This window comes from Elephantulus edwardii, unplaced genomic scaffold, assembly GCF_000299155.1.
Source record: "Elephantulus edwardii isolate Elephantulus edwardi_28Jun2011 unplaced genomic scaffold, EleEdw1.0 scaffold00435, whole genome shotgun sequence".
Classification (NCBI taxonomy): Eukaryota; Metazoa; Chordata; class Mammalia; order Macroscelidea; family Macroscelididae; genus Elephantulus; species Elephantulus edwardii.
Genome location: NW_006400185.1, coordinates 658070 through 669987, shown reverse-complemented (window position 1 = coordinate 669987; position 11918 = coordinate 658070). Strand labels below are relative to the sequence as shown.

The 11918-nt window shown below is 35.8% G+C and overlaps 1 pseudogene; it reads right to left on the bottom strand.

The window, feature by feature from the left end:
• Window positions 1-8167: 8167 nt before the first annotated feature.
• LOC102873234 overlaps window positions 8168-11918 on the bottom strand; it is a 35494-nt pseudogene continuing 31743 nt past the window's right edge.

Sequence of the window (11918 nt, the reverse complement as noted above, 5' to 3'; positions counted from 1 at the left end):
CTATATTGAAGGCTGAAGTATGTAAATTTCTGTAGCAAATGCTTTAAGTTCTCACTGTCAGCAAGAAAAGTAATTATTGTTAATTACTTTGTAGCTTGGATATTTATATTCTTGCTTGATTATAGTTGTTCTAATTCTTACAGCACTGGTCTGTCAGTTTGCTATACTTGTAGATTGCTATGATGTTGAAAACTAGCCCATTAGTGTGTCAAAATCCAGAGAACTCATCCATGGTAGATAGGTTAAAACCTGAGCTCCAAGACTCAGACAGTGTAGGAAGTCATCAGAACAGAGCAAGGAAACACTTCAAAATCATGGTTAAAAATCAGAAAAGGAGTGTGTCAGAGATGTGTCCTTTCTCCATACCTGTGAACCTATATGTGGAACAGAGGATTTGGGAAGCTGAACTTTATGAGGAGGAATATGGAATCAAGACTGGAGAAAACTCATCAACAACTGGTGTTATACAGATAACACAAATTAACTTACTGATATTGAAGAGGACCTAAGGATTTATTGCAGAAGGTTAAGGACTAAAGTCTTCAAGATGAATTTCAGTTCAACATCAAGAGAACAGAGAGTCTCACCACTGGGATATTTTGTAGAACCATATTAGAGAAGAGATTGAGATAGTTGACAAGTTTAGCTTGCTCAGGTCCATAATCAACACTTTTGGCACCAGTGGTCAGGAAATCAAAAGACAAATTGCTTTAGTAAAGTCTTCTCTGATTGTTCTCTCCAGAGTGTGGAAGAGCAATGATTTCAATCTAGAAACTAATGCCTGTTCCAGGCCATGGTCTTCAAGGAAATTTTCTATATATCAGAGAGTTGATCAATAACTAAGAACAACAGATTAAGAATAGATGTCTTTTAGTGTGGTGCTGGAGAAGAGTATTGAAAATACTATGGACTGCCAAGAGAACAAAGAAGTCTGTCCTGGAGAGGGTGAAACCAAGTTCCTTCTTGGAGACAAGGATTTTGTATCTCCATTTCACATACTTTGGGCATGTTGCCAGGAGGGACAAGTCCTTGGAAAACATCATCATGCTTCTAAATGTGGAGAGTCAGGAGAGGAAAATATCGGACAAAATGGACTGATACAGTAACTGGGGTAATGGGGATAGATGTGTTAGACAGTAGGATTGACTCAAGATAGGGGAGAGTTTAGAGGTATTGTTCGTAAGTTAGCTGTGAGTCATAGTGGACTCAAAAACACATAACAACAACAAACAGATTTAGCCATCCACTTCTAAAATAACTGACCTCTGAAAATCCTATGAAAAATAGAAGAACACGGATAGTTATAGTACTAGAGGTAGACACCACATTGTAAGTCAATCAAAATGGGGAGAAACAGCTGTAAAGATGTTTTAATATTTGAAACATGGAGTTCAAAAAGTATAAAAGTTGGAAAACTAGAAGTTGAGAGAAAGGAAATGGAACTTACTAACACTGGCATTCTTGGATTTTCCTTTTCTGGGTGGGAGTGTAGAATTCATTGTCATTCAGACCAACACCTCTGTATTTAACACTATTTCTTCTTGTCTGTAAGTTTCTACCTGAACAATAAATTGATGCTTTTCAGCTTGGTCATAGAGCAGTGTTGGGGTTTTGTTTTATTTTTTTTTTTAGTTCTCTGTGACATTTATGCTGAAGTGCTTCCTCTCTTGGGCTTGAACACCAACAATGTAAAAGACTTTGCTAGATTTCTAAGACCTTGAATATTGAAACTTTGATAGATTTCTAAGACCTTGAATATTGACACTTTGATAGATTTCTAAGACCTTGAATATTGAAACAACAGTAACAAAGCCTAAATTAAACGAAACAAAAATCCAAGAGTATATAATTTTTAACTAACACATTGTTTGTTTGTTGTTGTACATAAAAAGCAAATTATATAACCTTTTAATATTAAAGATTTTAATATTTTCATAAAGATCTTAAAATTAATTTTAAAATATGTTTCTCCATCATAAATAAAATGCTGTATAATTTAATGCGTTATGTTGCTGTTGTTAAGTGCCATCAAGTCATAGACAACTCATAGTGACCCTATGAATGAAAGGTCTGAACACATATAATTTTCATCTTTTTTCTAAGTTCATAGAGTTTCTGGAGGCAAGCTATTCAGAAGTGGATGCCACCCTTGATTCCAAGCCTATTTTAATTTGGGAGCTCCACCAAATGCTGTCCACCACGGGTAACCATTATTGCATTTGACATATCAGTGTCACAGTGTTTACCATCACAGAAACCATGAGTTACCTCTGTAGAGCAAATTGACAAACCAGTCCTATACTACTTAGAATAATGTTTTACAGAGAAGAATTAAAAGCAGATCTGAGGACAGCAGGCCGAGGACACAAACACCTTTTAAAATAAGAGGCCAAATCCAGTAAGCTCACACTCAATTGCAAGGAAACAGTCCACTCCCAAGCCTCAACCAAAGCAGAAAACACACCTTTGTAGAAGCCAGCTGCTCCACTAATAGTACTCAAAAACAAATCTTGTTTCAAACAAGTTATCTTTGAAAAGTGGGCTTGGGCAAGCGTAAATATTGTATAAGATCCTTATTGAAGAATGAGTATAAAGGATCCAGGAGTGGTGGTTGAGGCTGGAAGCAGAGGCATGTGCATGTACAGGAAGAGGGGACTAATGATTGGATTTTACAATTTGATGGGGAGGTGGGAAATTGAAAGAATGTGTTTGAATTTGTATTAGAATTTTGTAAATAAACAAGTAGGGGAATAAAAGGAAAGATGGCTGGAATAAGACATCTTCATTTCAAGGGTTTAGCATAAGATAGAGAATGCAGGCCACATTTTAGATTTTATAAATACATAAAAACCATTTTACACTCCCACCAACAGTGAATAAGGTATTCAATTTCTCCATACCTAGCCAACATTTCTTGTTTGTTGTTCTGTTAAATTGTGCTATTCTTACTGCGGTAAGATGATATAGTTGTTTGGAATTGTATCTCTCTTAGAGTTAGGGATTTTGAACATTTCTTGATGTGTTTCTTTGCCATCTGAATGTCTTCTGTGGTGAAGTGTCTGTTCATATCCTGTGTCCATTTTTCAATTGGGTTGTTTACCTTTATCTTGTTGTGGTGCTCAAGTATTTTATAAATTTTAGATATACATCCCTTATTTGACATGTCATTACCAAATTTTTTTTCCCAATCTGTGGCTTCTCTTTTTGCCCTGTTGGAGAAGTTTTTGGATGTGTATAGGGATTTGATTCTTAGACGGTCTCATTCATCTATTTTATCCTCTCCTGGTTGTAGATTTTTCAGGATGCTTAGAAGACATTTTATGTTGTGGATTAGGACTACTAAAGTTCTTCCAAGCTTTTCTTTAGTGAACTTTATAGTCTTTGGCTTTAGTCCTCCGTCCATGATCCATTTTGAGTTGGTTTTTGTGTATGGATTGAGTTGTGGGTCTTGCTTAAGTTTTCTACAGATAGTTTTTCAATTTTACCAGCACCATTTGCTGAAAAGGCTGTTGTTTCTCCACTTGACTGAATTAATCTCTTTGTCAAAAAGCAGTTGACCGTAGGTAGATGGTCTGATTTCTGGATTCGCAATTCTATTCCATTGATCTACATGTCCTTCATTGTACCAGTATCATACTGTCTACATGGCAGTGTAGTAGGATTTGAAATCAGGGAGTGAGATGTCTCCTACCTTGTTTCTCATTTTAAGGAGTGCTTTGCTTATTCTGGGTCTCTTTCCATTCCAAATGAAATTGGAAATTGCCTTTTCCATCTCATTGAAGAATGGAATTGGTATTTGTATTTGGATTGCACTGAATGTGTAAATTGCTTTTGGTAGTATTGTCATTTTTATAGTATTGAGTCTTCCTATCCACGAGCATGGTATAGCCTTCCAATTCTCCAGGTCTCTTTTTGTTTTCTTGTAGTATTGTTTTGTAATTTTCCTTGGACAAGATCCTTGTGCTTCTGGTTAGATTTATTCTCAAGTATTAAATCTTGTGATTAGCAATTGTGAAGGTATTGTTTTTCTTAGTTCCATTTCTGTATTCTCTTTGTCACTGTATAGAAGTCCAATTGATTTTGTATGTTGATCATGTAATCCTGCCACTTTGCTGAATTGGTCAACGATGTCCAGTAGTTTTCTTGCTGAGTCTAGGATTTTCTCAGTATACTATCATATCATCTGCATAGGAGATAATTTTATCTCTTCTTTACCAATTTTAATATCTCTTATTTTCTTCTCTTATCTTAATGCTACTGCTAGGACTTCTAATACAATATTGAATAGAAGAGGTGATAGTGGGCATCCTTGACTAATTCCTGTTCTCGAAGGGAATGCCTTTAGTTGCTCTCCATTGAAAACAATGTTGGCTCTCGGGTTTGCATATTTAGTATTTATATATATTTTTAATATGTTGACGAAATTCCTCTCTAATCCTATTTTGTTGAGTGTTTTAATCAAGAAAGGATCTTGGATTTTGTCAAAGGTCTTTCCTGCATCCATTGATAGGATCATGTAATTCTTGGTTTTTTGCTTAGTTAATGTGATGAATTACACTGATTGTTTTTCTTATGTTGAACCATCCTAGCATAACTGTTATGGATCCCACTTGGTCATGGTGAATTATTTTTGTGATATATTGTTGGATTCTGTTGGCCAAGATTTTCTTCAGAATTTTTGCATCTATATTCATAAGTTCTATATTCTATATATAAACTATATTCTATAGTTTTCTATTTTGATGGTTGGTGTCTTTACCTTGCTTTGGCATCAGGGCTATGTTTGCTACATAAAACGAGTCTAGAAGAATTCCATCTTTTTTTTTTGTTTTCTTAAAGAGTTTTTATAGACTTGGTGACAGTTCTCTGAATGTTTGATAAAATTCCTGAAAAACCATCTGCACCACAAAAAAGATAAAGGTAAATAATCCAATTGAAAAATGAGCACAGGATATGAACAGACACTTCACCGAAGACGACAGTCAGATGGCTAACAAGCACATGAAGAAATGTTCAAAATCCCTAGCTCTAAGGGAGATGAAAATCAAAACAACTATGAGATATCATCTCACCCAAGTCAGAATAGAAAACTTTAACAGACAGCAAGCAACAAATGCTAGAGAGTTTATGGAGAAATTCGAATCCTTATTCACTGTTAGTGGGAGTGTAAAATGGTGCAACCACTGTAGAAGGCAGTATGGCACTTTCTCAAAAAGTTGTAAATAAAGATACCATTTGACCCAGCAATTCCACTACTGAGAATATACCCCAAATAGACCATAACTGACATCCAATTAGATATATGCACACTCATGTTTATTGTGACTTTGTTCACAATAGCAAGGAAATGGAAACAACCTAAGTGCCCATCAACAAACAAATGGGTTGAGAAGCTGTGGTATATTCACACAATGGAATACTATGCTGCATTGAAAAAAAAGAAACTCATGCAATATTATTAAAAATGGATGACTCTGGAGGACATTGTGCTTAGTGAAGTATCTCTGTCACAAAAGGACAAATATTGCACGGTGCCACTCTTGTAAAACAAGACTGACCTTGGGATTGGGAGAGACTGAGAAAGATGGGTTCAATAATGTATATTGAAACAGATGAGGGAGAAAACTGTTTAAAAGGATATGTGATTAGGTATTTTTGTCATGACAGGAGTCCAGAGTGAAGGCTGCATAGAGGAGTGGACCTGGTGGAGGATTTGTAAACCAATGAAAGAATTTTACTTTTCCAAGAGGGTAGTGTACCAGGGAGGAGGGTTGGGAGGGGAGAAAAGTGCAACAATGAATGAATGGAAACCCAAAGTCTCTGAAAATTTTTATTGAAATTAATAATAAATTTAGATAAGACTAAAACAAACAAACAAACAAAAAACACCCCATTTGGCCCAGGGTTGGTTGGTTTGTTGTTGTTTTTTGTTGGAAGTTGATTTATTACTTTTTAAATTTCTTTTTTTGTAATGGGTCTATTCAGGTGTTCAATTTCAGCTTGTGTCAGTTTAGGTAGGTTGTGCTTTTCTAAGTTTTGTCAATTTTTTCTAGGTTTTCATATTTGTTTGAGTATAGGTTTTCATAATATACCAATATTAGCCTTTCTCTTTTAGGTGGTTCTGTTGTGATGTTGCCTGTCTCATCTCTTATTCGGATGTCTTTTCCTTCTTTTCTTTTGTTAGTTTTACTAGTTGTTATTCAATTTTATTGACCTTTTTAAAGAAACAACTCCTTGTTTTGTTAATGGTTTCAATTGTTTTGGTTTTCTTTTCTAGTTCATTTATTTCTGCTCTAATTTTTATAATTTCAGGTTTTTTAGAAAGTGTCTGATTTTCTTGCTGTTCTTCTTCAATATGTTGATAAGGTTAGGTTAGAGAGTCAATGGTCATTTTTTCCTGCCTTTTGATGTGTTTGCTTATTGTTTTAAATTGACCTCTAATTACAGCTCTGGCTGTTTCCCAGAGGTTTGGTAAGTGGTGTTTTCATTGTCATTTGTTTGAAGAAACATTTTAATTTTTTTTTTTTTATTTCTTCTAGTACCCATTCATGTTTAAGCAAGGTAGTGTTCGGTTTTATTGCTATCATTTTGTTGTGTGTTTGTTTGTTTTTGTTTTTTGGGTTTTGGTTGGGTTTTTTTTTGGGGGGGGGTTTGCATTGTTACTAGTTACTTTGGTCCATCTTGCTTTCTGTGGCAACTCTGTAAGTAGGATGTCTCTCAGTGTTTCCTGCAATGCTGGTCTTGTTTTTACAAACTCCATTAGTTTCTGTATTTTTGGGAATATCTTGATCTCTCTTTCATATTTGATGGACAATGTTGGTGGGTACAGTATTCTTGGTCGACAGTTGTGATCTCGGAGTCTTCGACATATGCTATTCCATTGTCTTCTTGCTCACATGGTTTCTGCTGAGAAATTGACACTTAATCTTAACTGCTCTCCCTTTAAAATTACACTTTGTTTCTCCTTCTCTGCTTTCAGAATTCTTTCCTTATCTTTGGATCTGGCAAATTTGACTATGGTGTGTCTTGGGATTTTTCTTTTGGGGTCTATTCTACATGGTGTTCTTTCAGCTTCTTTAATATATATTCTCTCATTCTACATTATGCTTGAGAAGTTTTCTTCTAGTAATTCTTCCACAACTTTTTCAGTGCCTTTACTTGTTCATTTCTACTTTGGGATTCTGGTTATGTGCATGTTATTTCCCTTGAAGGTGTCCCACATTATTCTTAGGTTTTCTTCTTTTTCCTTCCTTTTATATTCTTCTTTTTGTTCTAGCAGATCATTGGTCACAATTCTATCTTTTCTTTCACTGGTTCTGTGTTCCATCTCTTCAACATTGTTCATGTGTCCCTTCATCATGTTGAAAGCATTTGGAACACTAGTCCTCATATTTTGGATCATGGTTTCTTGTTTTTCCAGCACCTCTAATACCTTGTTTGTTTTATCTTCATTGTTTTGGGTTGTTTTTTAAGCTCCTCTTGATTTTGCTTGCAGTGTCCTGTAATTCCTCCAGTTTGTTTTTCACCCAATGAAAATATTCAATCATTGTCCTTTTTAACTCTGTGTCAGAAAGTTCCATCAGACTTTCCGGCTTCAGGAAATCCATTGCTACTGTGTAATTTTGGGAGCATGATGTCTTGCTTTGAGTTTCTGTGGCAAGTGAGGTACTTTGCTTCTTTCAGGACATTGACGTGGTAGAGTTTTCACATGTCTGAGGTAATAGCTTGTTGTGTTTGTTTGGGTTTTTTTTTTTGTTGTTGTTGTTGTTTTGGGTTTTTTTATCTGACATCACTGCTCCAGGAGAAGTTTGGACAGGCACAGAGCAGATGCATGCAGGTGCATTCCCAGAAGCACACATGGCCAGGGAGGTGTAGGTATGACTGAAGCTTCCCTCCACACACGCTGGCTGTGCCCTGGCTCTGCCTCCCTCTGTCCTTGCGTTGCCCTGTGAACTCCAAAATTTAAAGGTGACATTGACCCACGAAATTTCTGGGATTTGTACTTACTTGTACCTATGTGGTATAGGTATCACTGAGAGGCTTCCCTACACACGTGCAGGCTCTGCCCTGGTTCTGCCTCCAAAAGTCTACTTTTAAATAGTTGACTTGCAGGTCTATTGTTGACTTCATTTTTGGGAAGACGCTACACTCAAATTACTGTTCATGTTCATGCCCCCATAGGGGACATAGTAGCTGAATATTTGTAGGAATATAATTTACTGTCATAAGTAACTTTCTCTGTCCAGTCTGCACTCAAAACTTTGTCTTAGTGAATAACCAGATTATAGGGAGGAATTTTACAACTTCTTGTACTGTACAGCTTGACAAAGTTATCTAAAGAAATTGAGATGGGTCAAAGATCTCTTTACTGATGTGACCCAGCCTGTACATGATGTTAGAGACAGTGACACTAAAGAACCATCTTCAATTTAGGGATCCCACAATCTGATATGCCTGTCTGTGCTCCCGGATGCTAAACATTTACAAAGTGATGAATAGGAGATGCAATTAAAAACTGTATTTCCAGTCAAAGTTGACTTAAGACCGTCAGTCTCAGTATCTCATATTATTATCGTGTGCTCCCAAGATGCACTTCAGACTTCTTCAGCATCTGACCACAGAAATGAAGAAATTGCTTCCTAATGGCTAGAGAGGGTCACTATGAGAGTCCTTGTTAGTCCCAACTGTTCTGTTTTCTGTTAAGTACTTTTGTTGTGTTCAAATATTTTGTGTTGTTAAAAAAAAAACAACTTGCCTTTGGAAACCGTATGAACTTGGAAAAAAGATAAAAGTTTCATGTTCAAGTCTTTTTTTCATAGGGTCACTATGGGTCATCTATGACTTGATGACACTTAACAACAACAACAACAACATATGCTGCAATTATATGTGAGATACGTTGGGCTACATATGTTATGGAATTTGCATTTTATTTCTTTTTATAAATGTGATTATTATAAAATCTTTTGGGGTGGGGGTGGTGCAGGGGGATTATATACCATTGAAGGAATTTTTCTTTTACTTTATAAAGAGAAGAGCAAAATGGGCGTCGGGGGGAGAAAAGTGCAACAATGAATGAATGGAAATAAAAAATCTTTGTAAATGTTCATTGAAATTAATTAAAAAATCTTATACTACATATCCCCTTTCAAATTATTAGTTTTTTTTTTAATTAGGTAATGCTATTATAGAATATGTAGGAGATTTTCTTGCTTTAGACCTTTGGAGAACTTATGAAATAGCCATATCACCCAAAGTTAATTTCTCCACAAAATTTTCATCCTTATTTGACTCAAGAAGTTTTCTTGGTGACCTTAAAGATACTCTAAGCATTGCATTTCTTTGATTTTTTTTTGCTTGTTTATTATGAGACCCACTGCAATGCATGCCTCTGTAAAGTATAAAATAAAGCTTACGTTTACAAATGACTGGAGGCTCTGGGAGACATCATAAATTTTATATAGCATTTAATTCACTCAGCAATCAATCCAAACTACAGAAGATTATTTCCAGATTATACAGTTTATTTCCAAGCTACAGAGGGGTAAGGGGGGGTGTCAAAGATTCAGTGTTGTCATTTTAATACTATATTTTGCTATATAAAATCATTCTTCCTTCCTCCTTCCTCATAAAATAAAATCCTTTTGAATGAGGGAGATGGATTAAATCACCCTGTTTGATATTTTTTGCCATTCTCCTTGGTATCCATCTCTTTCCTTGGCTTCAAGATCTGAGTTATGAGACTGGATTCCAATCCCAGATCTGGCATTCTATCTAAATTTATTAACCTTTCATTACTTGTTTAAACTTTAATTAAATTAATAATCCTTAGAATGAGCTTTAAAAGTTTTTAAAAAGTTTAAAAACATTTAAAAAGTTTAATCTTTAAAATCAGCTAATTATTTGCACTCTGGTTCTATGGTATTTTTTGTTGATTTTATTTTTACAATTGTTTTTTAAATTATTTTTTATTAGTATTTTAACAAAAGTTTATGGAAATCATGGATTTCCTTTCACTCATTGTTGCATCTTTTTAAACCTACCCTCCTCAGTTTGCTATTGTCTTCAAAAATATTCTTTCATTCTTGCACAATTTCCTCCTTTCCTCCAACCCCCAGGGCACTTTATTATGTATAGCTTATTCTGGACTGTTGTCATACAAAAAATATCTAATCATATATCCCTTTTAAGCAGTTCTTTCCTTTATCTGTTTCAGTGGAGTGCTCACTATTTAGCCCCTTTTCTTAGTTTTTCCTTAACACCCATGTCAGTCCATTTTGTAACAGTGGCATTATGCAATATTTGTCCTTTTGCGGCTGAGATATTTCACTCAGTATAATGTCCTTAAGAGTCACTTATTTTGTATAATGTATTATGAGTTCCTTGCTTTTCAGTGTTGTGTAGTATTCCATTGTGTGAAAATAACACAGCTTCTCTATGCATTCATTTGTTGATGGGCATAGGTTTCTTCCATCTCTTTGCTATTGTGAAAAAACACAGCAACAAGCATTGCTATTGTTATTGTTGATTGCCTTCGAGTTGAGCACAACTCATAACAACTCTATGAACAAAATGCCTGAAGTCTTTCTATACCTATCAGTACCTAACAAAGTTTATAGAGTTTCCAGAGGCACGTTGTTTAGGAAGTGAATGTCATTCATGCTTCTAAATCTGTCTTAAACTGGGAGTTCCACCCAACACTGTCCACCATGGGTAACAATTATTGCATTTGACACCCTAGTGGCACAAGTTTCAGCATCCCAGCCACCTGAGTACAGCATATTGACAGAAGAATGCTGAACTAGTAAGAAGAATATTCCTCCAAAATATAATAATAACAACCAACTTTAAATACAAAGGCCTTCCCAGATGTCTTGGTGACATTAAACAAGAGGCTTAAATTAAAATACAAACAAACAAACAAAACCAAAAAAACCCCAAAACAATCCAGTATAGTATGTTACTGCTTTTATGTGCCATTGAGTCACCTGCAATGTATAGCGACCCTATGTACAACAGCTCTGAACCCTTTCCTGTCCTGAGATAGTCTCACTAATTTTGACACACACCAACCCCAATTGCCACAGATACTGTATCGATCCATCTCATCCAGGTCTTCCTCTACTGTGCTGTCCATACACTCTTCTGAGCATGATGTCCTTCATGAAGGACTGGTCTCTCCTGACCACATGCCCAAACCAGGTGAGGTGGAGCTTCAGAATCCTAGCCTCCAAAGAGAGACTTGGTTTCACCTTCTCTAAGACAAACCTATTTGTTTTCTTGGCAGTCCATAGTATATTCAAGACTGTTTTCTAGCATCACAACTCAAAGGCATCTGTACTTCTTCGGTCATCCTTAGTTATTTTCCAGTTCTCTGAAGCATAACAAGTAATTGAGAAGATCATGGCCTGGATTAAACACACCTTTCTATCTAGACTGACACTGCTGCTCTTCGGAACTCAGGAGAGGTCCACGACAGCAGATTTTTCCCAGTGCAATTTGTCTTTTGATTTCCTGACTGCTAGTGTTAAGAGTATTGATTGTGGATCAGAGCAAACTGTAATTGCTAACAACCTCAATCTCTTCTCCATCTATCATGGTTCTGCCAATTGGACCAGTGGTGAGAATCTTTGTTTTCTTGATGTTGAATTTCAATTCATATTGAAGATTACAGTCCTTTACATTTTGCAGCAAGTGCTTCCAATCTTCTTCAGTTTCAGCAATGAGTCTTCCTCCAATCTTGATGCTACATTCCTTCTCATAAAGCCCTGCTTCCTGAATGATTTGTTCTGCATAAAGATTGAAAAGGTATGGGGACAAGATATATCCCTGACATACTTTCCTGATTTTGAACAATGCAGTGTTTTTCTTGATCTGTTTTGAGGAGTGCCTCTTGGTCCAAATACGTTGTTGTTGTT